This window comes from Aedes aegypti, chromosome 1 (genome assembly GCF_002204515.2).
Source record: "Aedes aegypti strain LVP_AGWG chromosome 1, AaegL5.0 Primary Assembly, whole genome shotgun sequence".
Lineage (NCBI taxonomy): Eukaryota > Metazoa > Arthropoda > Insecta > Diptera > Culicidae > Aedes > Aedes aegypti.
In genome coordinates, this window is record NC_035107.1 from 72258251 (window position 1) to 72270862 (window position 12612).

Consider the following 12612-nt stretch of genomic DNA (forward strand, 5'->3'; position numbering starts at 1 on the left):
TCAAGTATACGCTTAAAAATGACACCAGAGGGTTTTTTTTATGTGTATTACTATTTCTTTATGTAGGAGTTCGATCTCCTTCAGAATGATTTCCGGAATTACTGCTGCAATTTCCTCAGAGATCTTTTTCTTTCAGAAAAAAAACAACACTAAACAACTCCATTTGGGATTTCTCAAAATTTTCTCCATGTATTGCTTTAAAGATTCCTCCAAGGGATTTCTTAATGAATTTTGCCAGTAAAATCTTCTGGAATTTATCCACGGATTTATTCAAGAATCACTCCAAGTTGCTCGAGTAATTCCTCCAAGTAATGCTCAAAACAGTTTCAGGCCAGGATTCTTCTTATAAGAAGATATGTCCATATATTCCTGATAGAATCAATCATTTCGAGAGTCGTGCAAAACTTTCTTGAAAAATATCTGCAATAAATCACATACCGATTCCATGAAAACATTCTCCAAATATTTTTGAAAGAATTTGCAAGGATTTTTCTAGGAGCTAATAATACATGGTCAGATCGGTCAACAATAAATTGAGTTGCTCCTGGGATGATTTCTTCTTCATTTTTGCAAAGAATATGACACAGGATATAAACAAGCTCCGCAATATTAGTTGTTTCTTAAAGCTAAGTATGCTGTTTCGCTCAAGAAAAGTAAAGAAATTCCTTGACTGAAAGAGTGAAGAAATTTCCTACAGAGAGCCCCCTTTGAAGTGACATTTTTTCTCAACTGCGTACTGCGATCAGAAAAATGTGATTTTCTTGACCATTTCTTGGAAGAAATTTTCCACGCATCGAGGTAGGCGATTCCTTTTCTTGTCAGTAGCAAACCGGCCTTAACGGGTGAAAAAAAATAAGCAAAATCAGCACAAAATAGATTTTCGGACATGTGCGAAAATAACAGATACGTTGTGTTTTTGTTCAGCTATTAATGCAAGAAATACTTCAATAATCCCGACCAATGGATTACAAAGTTATGTTGAAATCAAAACATATTTTGTTGTTTCGTAAGTTGGTTAGTGGATTGATTGTGATTGATCGCAGCAAGCCGCACACGTGAAAGGCTGCTTTTGTTGTTCTGTCACGGTTTTTCTCGATTCCGGTATTTACATTTCGGCTTTTTTAAGAGTGAATGGCGGGAATTTACCATTTTTCGCAAGTTTCCACGATGGTTGTTAAAAGTGAATCGTGAAGAGCATAATGTTTTTACTTGTTTTGTGAACCAAGAGCGTGTAGCAATTTCTGCCGGAATAAAACGAATGAAGCACTTTTTCAGGACGTCCAGGCATTTGGTGAGTTTGTTCCTTTTAAAAATAACCGGAATTAATTGTATTCGTTGCTAAAAGATCTTTGCATTTCGGAGTTCGTATAGGCTTTCGATGAAGGGCCCAGATAGCCGTAGTGGTAAACGCGCAGCTATTCAGCAAGAGCAAGCTGAGGGTCGTGGGTTCGAATCCCACCGGTCGAGGATCTTTTCGGGTTGGAAATTTTCTCGACTTCCCAGGGCATAGAGTATCTTCGTACCTGCCACACGATAGACACATGCAAAAATGGTCATTGGCAAAGTAAGCTCTCAGTTAATAACTGTGGAAGTGCTCATAAGAACACTAAGCAGAGTAGCAGGCTCTGTCCCAGTAGGGACGTAACGCCAGAAAGAAGAAGAAGAATGCTTTCGATAGCCGTCGGAGGTAACGGATCAAACGGTTTTCCGTTAGCTTTTTTTTCTATTTTTCCTAGATTATTTGGAGTGATGTTTATTTGTTTGATTCACCCGTCGCTCAGACAATTTATTCGTTTGCGGCTGCGGGTTTTTATATGCGCGTTTCGGTTGATGACATTTCTTTTGCGTTCAAAGTTTGCCATTTCTGTTTTTTTTTTTTGCTCGTGTTCGGAATAATTCGATGACCTTCAAGGGATCGGTTTTGCTTTTTTACTTTTTAATGAGCAGAAAATCATTACCGTTGAACGGACAATCTTTTTTCTTGTGTGAGACAATACTATTCATACTGTAAGTCTTCTTATTGCCGGCATTCAAAGGATTAAATGAAAAAAAAATAAACATCAAATCTTCTGGGCCCATCACCAACTTTTAAGGCGAATCCAGGCTTAATACCCTTCCCAACCTCCAAATCTTTAGCACTAATGAGGGTTTCACTGAGTCGGAGGCCTCTCGTTAAGTAAGTGCTACATAAACCTTTCCTTCCTCTATCCCAAGTTACGGTAAAGATGGGCGTGACCGGGAATAGCGATGTTCATTATTTTGGTATTCTTGTTTAAGATTGGATCAAGGTTCCCTCCCCAACCTTGTTCTTAAAAGCAGTCTAGATAAGATTATCAAAAGGAAAAAGAACATTGCTAGTCTCCAATCTACGAAGTATACCGTAACTTAACGCTAAACTAAAACATATGTTGTTGATATTGTGTTTCATGTGGATAAGCTTTTATTATAATACTTTTTGTTTTAACTATAAACACGTCAACATTGTAACGTATTTTGTTAGAAAAAACGCGTTGAGTAACAAAACCTGTAACATTGCTGTTGTAATCCACTGGTCGGGATTTTCCCAGGTTTATTCCACTATATTCTACCTGTTTTTTTTTTCAAAAAATATCCAAAACTATTTTTTAAGAATACTTTTTTATAATTCTTATAGCAATTTCACCATCAATTTATCTAAGTATTCTTACAAAGTTTTCAGATTTGTTTTATCTTATCATACGCAAACTAGGAATGGTATATTTATGGTTTGATCATCTTTGTGGTCTTCTGAATTCCAAGAGGTAATCTTATCAAAGGTAGTTGAAAACAATGACAGAACTATCAAAACTTTTGTGTTGAAATAAATAGGTCTTACGAATAAAGTCGTAAGAGTAGTAATTGCCCAGTTTGCTCTAAATGTGTAAAAAGTAACTGCGGACATCTCAAATGTTTTTCAAGTTATTTTTCGCAAGAATTTTTTGTACAACGTATAGGGCAAACGCTCCCTTAGTGGAGGTAGCTCCAATAGTGGAGGTAGTGTGTTTTGGCATATTTCGCGCTAATAAATGCTTATGTGATATTTTTGTATTATGTACGATGCGAAAATGATACAAGTAATCGAATAATATTCACGAAATTTAACCGTAAAACTATTTAAAACATTTATTTTGTTTAATTTTTTTGCTCCTTTGCACCTATAGTGGTGCATCAGTACCCATAGTGGAGGGTCCCATAAGAAATCAATGGTTTGCGCCACTAAAGGAACCATCCTTAAAATATACCTCCACTAAAGGAACAGTGTTCCTATTATTGGTGCAAGGCTTTTTGCAGGGAAATTTCAAATGAATCGTGATTTTTATACATTTGAATGATAGAAGGATTTGAGATCTATCGAATGATACGTTAAAATCATATATTTCATGATCTTAACACCGTGTTTTAGCAGTTTTTCCTTAGGTGCACCACTAATGGTACACTTGCCCTACTAAACTAAAATAAAAGCTTATGGAATCACAACGCTTTAAAAATCAAATCAATCCAATAACCATATTACCTTTATTCTTACAGTAAATTATGTAAAGATTTATAACGACTCCCCGTTTTCATTGTAAAATGCTATTGATGATAGTCAAACATTCGTCATTTTTCGCGACGTTCGTTTCGCTTCCATGGTCAGCAGTCAAATGATTTCTCTACACTCATCCACTACCGTCACCTCTTACACACAGCACGAGCGGTAGACTGAACATAGAGAAACACAAAAACTGTGAAATGAATGTCGCATGACATGATGACATTCTCATAAATCTTGAATTTCGCAAAGGTTTCAAAAATACCCGATCATAAACAATAAAGAACAATTTAATCTTGCTTGTTACGTCGAATGCGACACACATACAATAAAAAAAGATCTTATTAAGAAAAATGATAGAAATAAACAAAACCGTACCGTTTTCTGGTGACGCCATCATTGCCAGCTGCATTCAATTGACATTTTTCTTTCGTAAGTTCCTTTGATCGCTCGTGTTGTGAATGCTGAAGACAAAGTCTGTCGAATGTCAACAAAATCGTGTCGACTACCGTGATTGCTAACAAAACTAGTCTCTTCAAAAAGCTTTTTAAAGCGTTTTAAACAATTTTTTTTTAACATCCCATACTTTTTTGTCCCAAGTTGTCCGAGGATAAAATTGTCGAGAAATTACTGTACTACATATTAATGAGCTCTTATATGTAGTACAGTAATTTCTCGATTATATAACGGATCCAAAAACATTTTGCGTGATATACCGAAGCGTGATATAAAAGAATGTATTTTTCTGCCATTAATTTTCGTCAAAGTTTTAGCTTTGTACTGCAGAAATAGAGCAAAGAAATGAAAAGCACGTAAGACATGGGCCAAGTGAATAAATGATGATTGTTTGTCAATGTAAAATGTATGAGTTTCCTTTAATGATTGCGGCGTGATAATATCGAACACAAAACCGTGCTAAAATCGAGAGTGATATAATGAAGCGTTATTAAAACGAGTAGTGATAAAATTGAGAAACTACTGTATAATGGACCGTTAACAATTTTGCTGCACATATTTGCACTTTTTTTTCATTTAGAGGCCAATCGGACCAACCTTCGGTTTACAGGACCACCCTCCGTAATTGCCAATTTGACAAAAGCTATGATTTATTTCTTCGAAACTATTAGACATAGAGAAAAATGGTAACTTTCGAAAGGTAATCGTTTAAGGAGTCTAGGAACAAATATTTTTTTAGGTTACAGTGTTGTCAAGTATACTTGTTTTCCAATTTTAAAACATCAAATCAATTTTTCGTCGAAGAGTATTTTTAATTCCAAAAATTTTGATTCTATCGTGTATATGGCATGTTTTTTTGGCTTCTTTAAATTCTTTATTCAACTCTTGGGTTGTGCACAACGGTCAAATGAACTTATTTTGGTCAAAATCATATTCACTTCTGCAACTTTTTTTAAGATGTGAACATTTATGTTTTTGGTACCACTCTGGCCGTAGCAAGTTTTTAAAACTTTAAAAAACATCTTATTGTAGTTTTAAGATTTCTTGGAGACAATTCAACCGATTTGTATAATTTTTTGAGCTCCTCGTCTATGAACGACTTGTAGAACTCAGCAAAACGCAAATTTTTTTTTTTTTTTTTTTTGTCGGTAGCGATAGGGGTAGTACTGGCACTCTTAATCTGCCCTAAGCTCCTTCCCAGCATTTGCTTTTATAAGCCTCTATTGCGTTCATCACACAGACGTTCCTAAGCAATGTTGCTCAAATGGTCACTGTGTACACTAGCAGCAATCAGCCCTTACCGTAATTTTGCAGTCTAGTACTTTAGACTACTATCAAACTATGATAAGACATGAAATGCTACTAGAGTGGTTAAAGTGAAGAACGAAATAGTTTTATTGAAAGGTCCTCATTCCCCATTTCATTTCATCACTCACTATCGTCACTTTTATTTTTGACACTATCACGATTATCACCGATTATCTCTCATCAACTTTCGTAATACACTTCAGATATACTTTCCATTATATCACTTTTCACATCACACCATTTTCATATAAATTCATTGTTATTAGTATTTACCATCTGTTAGCATTACTGAGCAATTAAAAGATATTCAATTTAAATGTTTCATTATTTTTGTTGCTGTAGAGTCATTATTATTCAAACTACAATTTAGCACTATCAACAAAGTTACAGTAAAACAAAATCACTTCGATGCATTCTTCTGCACTCGCTGTCATTATTAACACTTTTATCATGCATGTTTGAAGAACTAGGCAATAATGTTTATATTCAGAAAAATGATTGCAAAATGTATTATGGCCTTTATTAAATTAGTAGAGTTCACATCATTATACATCATCATTATTATATTTCTAACAAAACTATCAGAATCACTTCCAATTTCATTTTCAAATTTTCATCACCATAGATTTTATTATAAGCACACTATTAGCACCAACACAATCACTAAATTTAATAACAACAAGTGTTACACGCAGTTCCACCAAACATCCATTCTTATGTTGCATTATAAAACGATTGATCACACGTTAGCTTCGAAACTTAACAACCATTACTGATTAGTACAAAGGATGCTACAGCTCGTGGTAAACGAACTGAACCATCAACAACCAGCACTGGTTTATAAGTAACTAATGAGCCCTGGCGGTCCCTCCGTTCGAAGAGGACCTGATAATATGCCGATATTATCAGATCCTCCGCCTGAATGCAGCCGTTTCATGATAAATCATGAATCGTTAGAGGTGTGCCAAAGTATTGGGAAGGTGATATGTTTCACAGACGGGTATTATTATGGTGCACCTTCTACTTTGGCACCGTCAAACCCTGTGATCGTGGCCAGGGAACTCAGCAAAACGCAAATTTACATGCAAAAAGATTGGTGATATCTATTTTAGTTCAAAAGTTATTAAAGTTTTTGTGATAATCATTCGTTTTTCAAGACATTTTATAAGAGTTACAAAAATAACACATCTGTTATTTTTTAATATAATATACGATTTTATTTTGTCTTTCGAATGCCGATATTTTTTATGTTTGCCCCAATCAGAGATATTATCAATCAAAGTAGGCATGTTTTTGTGAGGAAAACAACAATAACTCCCAAACGGAAGGAGATAGCGAGTTTCTTCACTCACCAAATGACGCATTTTTCAAAGCTCTAAAAGTGTTTCATAGACTACTTTGATGAGATATATGAATTGAAAACGCTAGAGCCAGAAAACCAGTTTTGTTCGGACCACCCTATGTCACCGTAGGAAAAAAGCTCTAAATCGGTCAATTTAAGATATACAAAATAAACTTTTTTTTGGCAAAGTTGCTTGAAATTGAATGGTCTACAACTTTGCTGAAGCATGTATAATATAATTTATACAAATAAGAAAGTTAGTTACCCAATTTCTATGAAAATGTGGTCCACCCTAATTTTCAATTACACCAAAAAAGGGCTTAACTAATACAACAACTTTGTAGAAGACCGGTTTCGTCTAATGTTTCATTCTAAACCTCAAAATGCATCTTACCGCGTAAAACTGCTTTCTGCACCATACATTGATCCAATGTCACACCCTCAATGTACAGTGATGCCAAAGCGTCTCCGTCAACAAATTAACTTGCAATATTATTATTTTTTTTCTTTCTAATATATTCAAGAAGTCTTCATCTAGAATTTCATGGAGATTAGAGGAAAATTAAGTTCTTTACAATATTTCAAAGAATATTGCCAAAATTCATGTATTTTTAACTCCCTTGTAAAATTTGAATACATACTCGCATACATATCACACACAGCTAAAAATATGTCGTGAATTTCAATTTATTTTCATTCACATATTTGAAGCATTAAAATAAACTTAAATGTCAACGACAAAACGCCTATTTTTCAATCGAATGAACTTTAAATTTACACGATCTTGTAACATTCAAGTATCTTTAGTTGAAAATTAAACGTGATGCTGTAACAATAGATGAATTTGATTTACTTTTACTATACTCTTCTGTTTAAGCTACATTGAAATTTAAATATTTTTTTCTGTGCACTAGACTTAAACGGGGCTCTGCACAAAAATCATCCTCTCTCTCTTTCACTCTACCATGAAATTAGTAAACAACAAGGCCAGTAAACGTCAAAAGCTCATACACGGAGAAATCAGAATACCCAAAAAATAAGTTCTTTTAACTCAAATTTGGGTAAACTGCATTTAGTTTTTACCCACGGTTGGGTTGTTTTGCTTCTCTCGCAACAGCAATGTTGTCAAAAACAGAGAGAGACGCACCGACCCAGCGTCGAAGTTCAATGGAATTAGCCAAATTTGGGTTCTTTCGAGTTTACCTAACGTTAAGTTGTTTTAACCCATCACGGAGACTTCGAAAGCTAACGCTGGGTAGATTTTTTTTGCATTGAGTTGTTTGTTTTGCCGCTGTCAAATCGAAACAACCCAATGATAGGTATATAGCAGTTAACCCAAATTTGGGTTATCCCACGGAAGAGCCGAATTGCGTCAAAAGAAGTCAAAGTTGGGTTGATTTGCGGCTCCGTGTACAGAATCAAAATAGTGCAGAGCCCAATTGTAATGTTTTCTGTAGAATTTCTGAACACCGAAGAGCCATCTTACTTATCAACACTGTAGTATTTTTCAGTTCTGTATTGAGAGTTGGCAAATTAATATCTGAGTAATTCAATCGAATTGCTTGACTTAGTCAAGTAGCTTCTGATTCTACATTCGTTGAACGATCCGAACCGACCCAGTTGAGGGATTCTGAGTGAAAATAGGATCGATGCCTAATATAATTTGACGATAACAACAATTATCGTAATAACAAAACATGTTGTATGCAACTCGTTGCAAAACTTGATTTCTTCAGCAGTCGTATTTATCCTACACGACTAGCCTTGTTGGATAAATGTACGACTCGTGTTGAAAAAATCTTCATTTTACAACTTTTTGATTGAATAACTGTCATCGTTTTTTTTTTGGCGAAAAATTCGATGAAAAAACATTTTATTGTTTTGATCTGAATTTGGTATGGACAATTTTTCAAAATTCTGTTGTAACGATACATAACGAACCTTATTTTATTATACAAATTATTTACAATTAATTCAATAGAACAAAACAATAGAATCAATGGCAACTGCATTCAAACATATAAATTTCATTCTATGGTAAACCTGTTGGAAAATATGGTATTGTTATAATAAAACATATTGTATTTTAGTAATATTTTTATCCGGGTTTGTAGGGCTCTACTTTGATGGAACGCGGGGTTTGAAATTGCGAGGAGGAAACATTCCACTCACCGGCAGCCGGGCAGGATGTGTAGTCGCTACTAATCCGACCAGGGCGAGGTGCCATGGCACATTTACCCTTCTACGTTAACGGATTTGTTGCCGCTTGGTTGGCGGATGTAATGCTTTTCGCTTTTTTTACGTACCTACGTGCATGCCAAGGGAGATGAATTTTTCATGTGTTGTTTTTTCGCTGTGAGCGGCTTTCACCTTGAATATATTTCGGGTAAGAACGGAACGTGGAATGTTGGCAGGCAACAGGGGAAACCAAATTTTTCGTAGTGAAATGTAATGCTTATTAAATGTGACGGAGCTATGGATGCTTGGAAGAGCAGAGCAATGTGATCTACCTACAGCAGATTACGTTGAAGAAATTTGTTGCTTCTTTATCTGGAGATTCCTGTGGAAATTACCCAAGGAATTCTTTGAGGAGTTCCTCTATTTGGTTTAAAATTTTCTAAAGGTTGGTACGAAGCATTCTTCTGAGAACTATTCCTTAACAGATACTTTTATTATTTTTCTTTTGAATTCCTTTTTTAAGCTAGGTATGCTGTTTCGCTCAAGAAAAGTAAAGAAATTTCTTGATTGAATGGGTCAAGAAATTTCCTACAGAGAGTCCCATTTAAAATGACATTTCTTGTCAACTGCGTACTGCGATCAGAAAAATGAGATTTTCTGGAGCATTTCTTGGAAGAAATTTCCCACGCATCGAGATAGGCGATTCCTTTTCTTGTCAGTAGCAAACCAACCTTTACTCACAAATAGTGATTAAATTTATGATTTATCATTAAACCTCTGAATCAGACTTTGTTCCAGTCAGAACGTTGTTAGTTTCAGGATTCCTAAAGGAATTCAAAAAATATCGTTTGAGGAATTATTTTGATAATTTTCAAGGAATACCGGAAACAATTCTTGTAATAGTTTCTTGAGTATTACCCGAGAAAATTTCAGAATAAATATTTGGGGGAATTTCTAAAAGTATCACAAATGTTAATCAGAAATCGTGATGTTAATCGTTAAAGCTCTGGAGCTGACTCTTTTCAGTCAGGACGTTACGCCACAAAGAAGATTTTTTTTCCCACAAGCAGGTGCAAGCAAGTGCAACCTTTTGACCACTTGTTTCTCTCGCACAGTATATACGTCACATTCGAGAGTCGATCCGAGACGAAACCGACCAGAGTGTGTAGTGTATACAAAACAACAATAAAAATAGAACCATTTTGTACAAACAAATCGTCTGCTGAGCAGTGCAACAACGCCACAATCAGGTCCCATCTCATTCACGTAAGTAAGCGCCATCATTCGGTACAGCTGAGCCTACCAGTAGGGTGGGTAAAATTTGAAAAATGTTCGAAAACTCCGTCTTCCATGTCTTTTTTTACAATCCTTATGATATGAATAGAGCTCCGTCAAATTTTGAGCCACTTTGGTCTAAAGGTTGCCCATAGATGTTGAAGGTTTTAGTGAAACTTTCTAACATAGCGTATCATAGCATACATAGACTGACTGTACATGTCAATGATTGCTACTACGTGATTGATCGGAACAGGTAAGAATTCCACTTCGACCTAAATGAATAAGGTTTCCGGTGAATTTCCGGTTACTCTCGAAGTGCACATTTTAGCAGCTCTCATATTATTGATCAATAACGGAGCCGGCCAAGTCCTTTCAGTCAGTTTGGATGGGAAAGGAATGTTAGTGTGTAGTGTTTGTTGCTTCTAGAGACTGAGAATACCTCTGTATTTCCACAATCACCACGAGAAGGGTGTTTGTTAGTGAGGAAGAAAAAAGGTCTGGGTCGGTGATGCGATCCATGAATGAAGAGGAAAAACTAGTTTTGCATTTTCTGTCTCACGATGAAAAGTTATTGGTTAAAGATTGCCAAAATACGTCAACATTCATAATGTCAAACTATTCAAAAGTTGTTTTTAGTTTGTGACAGGTATGGAAGGCATGCGTATATAGAAACAGAAATGAGGGTTTATACCGACACTCGCAGTGACGAACTATCCATAGTTTGTTTGATAATTACATAAAAGTAACGCTGCCACGATAGAAATGTGATGTAACAAGCATGAAACGAGCTCATCAGTTGGCGAAACGAACCGCACCGCTTGGGCCCAGCAAAACGCGCGAAAACGAAACAAAACTGCTCGGCGCTCCGAAAACAAACTGTCTTGCTTGTGATTTCCGAAGAACTGCCTCAAGATTGGTTAGAAAATAACAATGTTATAATAACTTCACTGAAGGTCATGTTTTGACAACTTGAAAATTGAACTTCAAGTCACTTGCAATGCACCTCCTCTAAATCTCAATATGTTTGGCTCAAACGTTGAGCTTCCTCTTTTGTTTTGTAATTTGAATTTAGAAGGGCACACGAATGTTTGGTTTTGAGTACTTTCGAAACACAAGCCGCACCCTAGGGACCAGTAGTCATATGACGACGGGGGCACAGAAATGTTTAATCTGATTTGCAATCAAGCATGGTCATTAACATTATAAACAGAAAGACCGACGACGATTGCGAGTTGCGAGTCGAAACCCCGCTTGGACAGATTGGGTCTAGTTGTTGTCATTCTAGGGCATGTAAATAGTCGATTAGATAGACATCTAGCTAAGCTAGACGACTCGCTCTCGTTGGTCGGATGTAATATATTCCCGTGTGCAATATGTACAGCAGGGGTTTTCAAACATAAAAGAAGCACACAATCATCGAGTTCAGTCCTTGCAGAGATTGAATAATTATTTAGAAACTCTATCGTTATGTGACCTATGAGAGTAACATAAATCTATGTGCCAATGCGATTGACCCTCTCTTTTCAAAGTTAGATTCCGATTCCCATCGAACTCGACGAATGATATCCATAAATTACTAGAATATTGGATCCGATAGTTATTAGAGTGAACCAACAGTCAAGTAAAAATTAACTTATTATAAAGCTCTATTTCAATGTCGGAGTTGAAGAATTTTAAATTTCCGCAGAGATACTAGCTTTCTGAACGTACCACTCTTTTGCAATCCTCCGAAGAAGCAAGACAGTTAAGGAAACACTGATGCACACTACGAAACAAGATTTAAATCGGAATGAATGATGATGATGATGGTGATGATACGGTGTAACCTCTGAGATGTAGAATCTCGTTTAGATTAAATTTACAGATTGTCACACAACATATAATTGGACCTGTGAAGTAATGTTCCATACGTAGCATTCCACTCACAATGTCAATTCCAAATTTGTTGTATTGATGTGGTTCCGGTGGCTTTAGTACATGATTTCCTGCAAATTATCCCTTTCAATGTTACAATTAGATAACTCAAAATTCAAAACTTTGGGATATCATAACCTCAAATGTCGCTTGAGTCACATCTAATTGTAATTCTTTGCTTAAATTAAAAGGTTTTTTTTTATGGAATTAGCAAAACGAAAACTTTTTTCAATTTTTCAGCCGATAATGCCTATATCATCCGCAAAGCAAACAAATTTAATGGATGTACCGTTTTCAAGAAACATCAACACCTGAAAGCGTGAAAGAAACACCTGAAAAGCATACATCAAGACAACGAAGGTAATATCTACATCTAGTGCAAGGGATGAAGACAAACATCCAGATTCCACTGCAAGTGAAGTATTAAACTGGTAAAGCTAAGTATGCTGTTTCGCTCAAGAAAAGTAGAGAAATTCCTTGACTGAATGGGTCAAGAAATTTCCTACAGAGAGCCCCCTTTGAAGTGACATTTCTTCTCAACTGCGTACTGCGATCAGAAAAATGTGATTTTCTTGACCATTTCTTG

General features: G+C 35.8%; 1 protein-coding gene across 3 annotated transcripts in view; it reads right to left on the reverse strand.

Annotated features, from left to right (window-relative positions):
• LOC5563948 (type I inositol 1,4,5-trisphosphate 5-phosphatase) overlaps positions 1-12612 on the reverse strand; it is a 141450-nt gene that overhangs the window by 51878 nt on the left and 76960 nt on the right. The gene's annotated exons all lie outside the window — the stretch shown is intronic.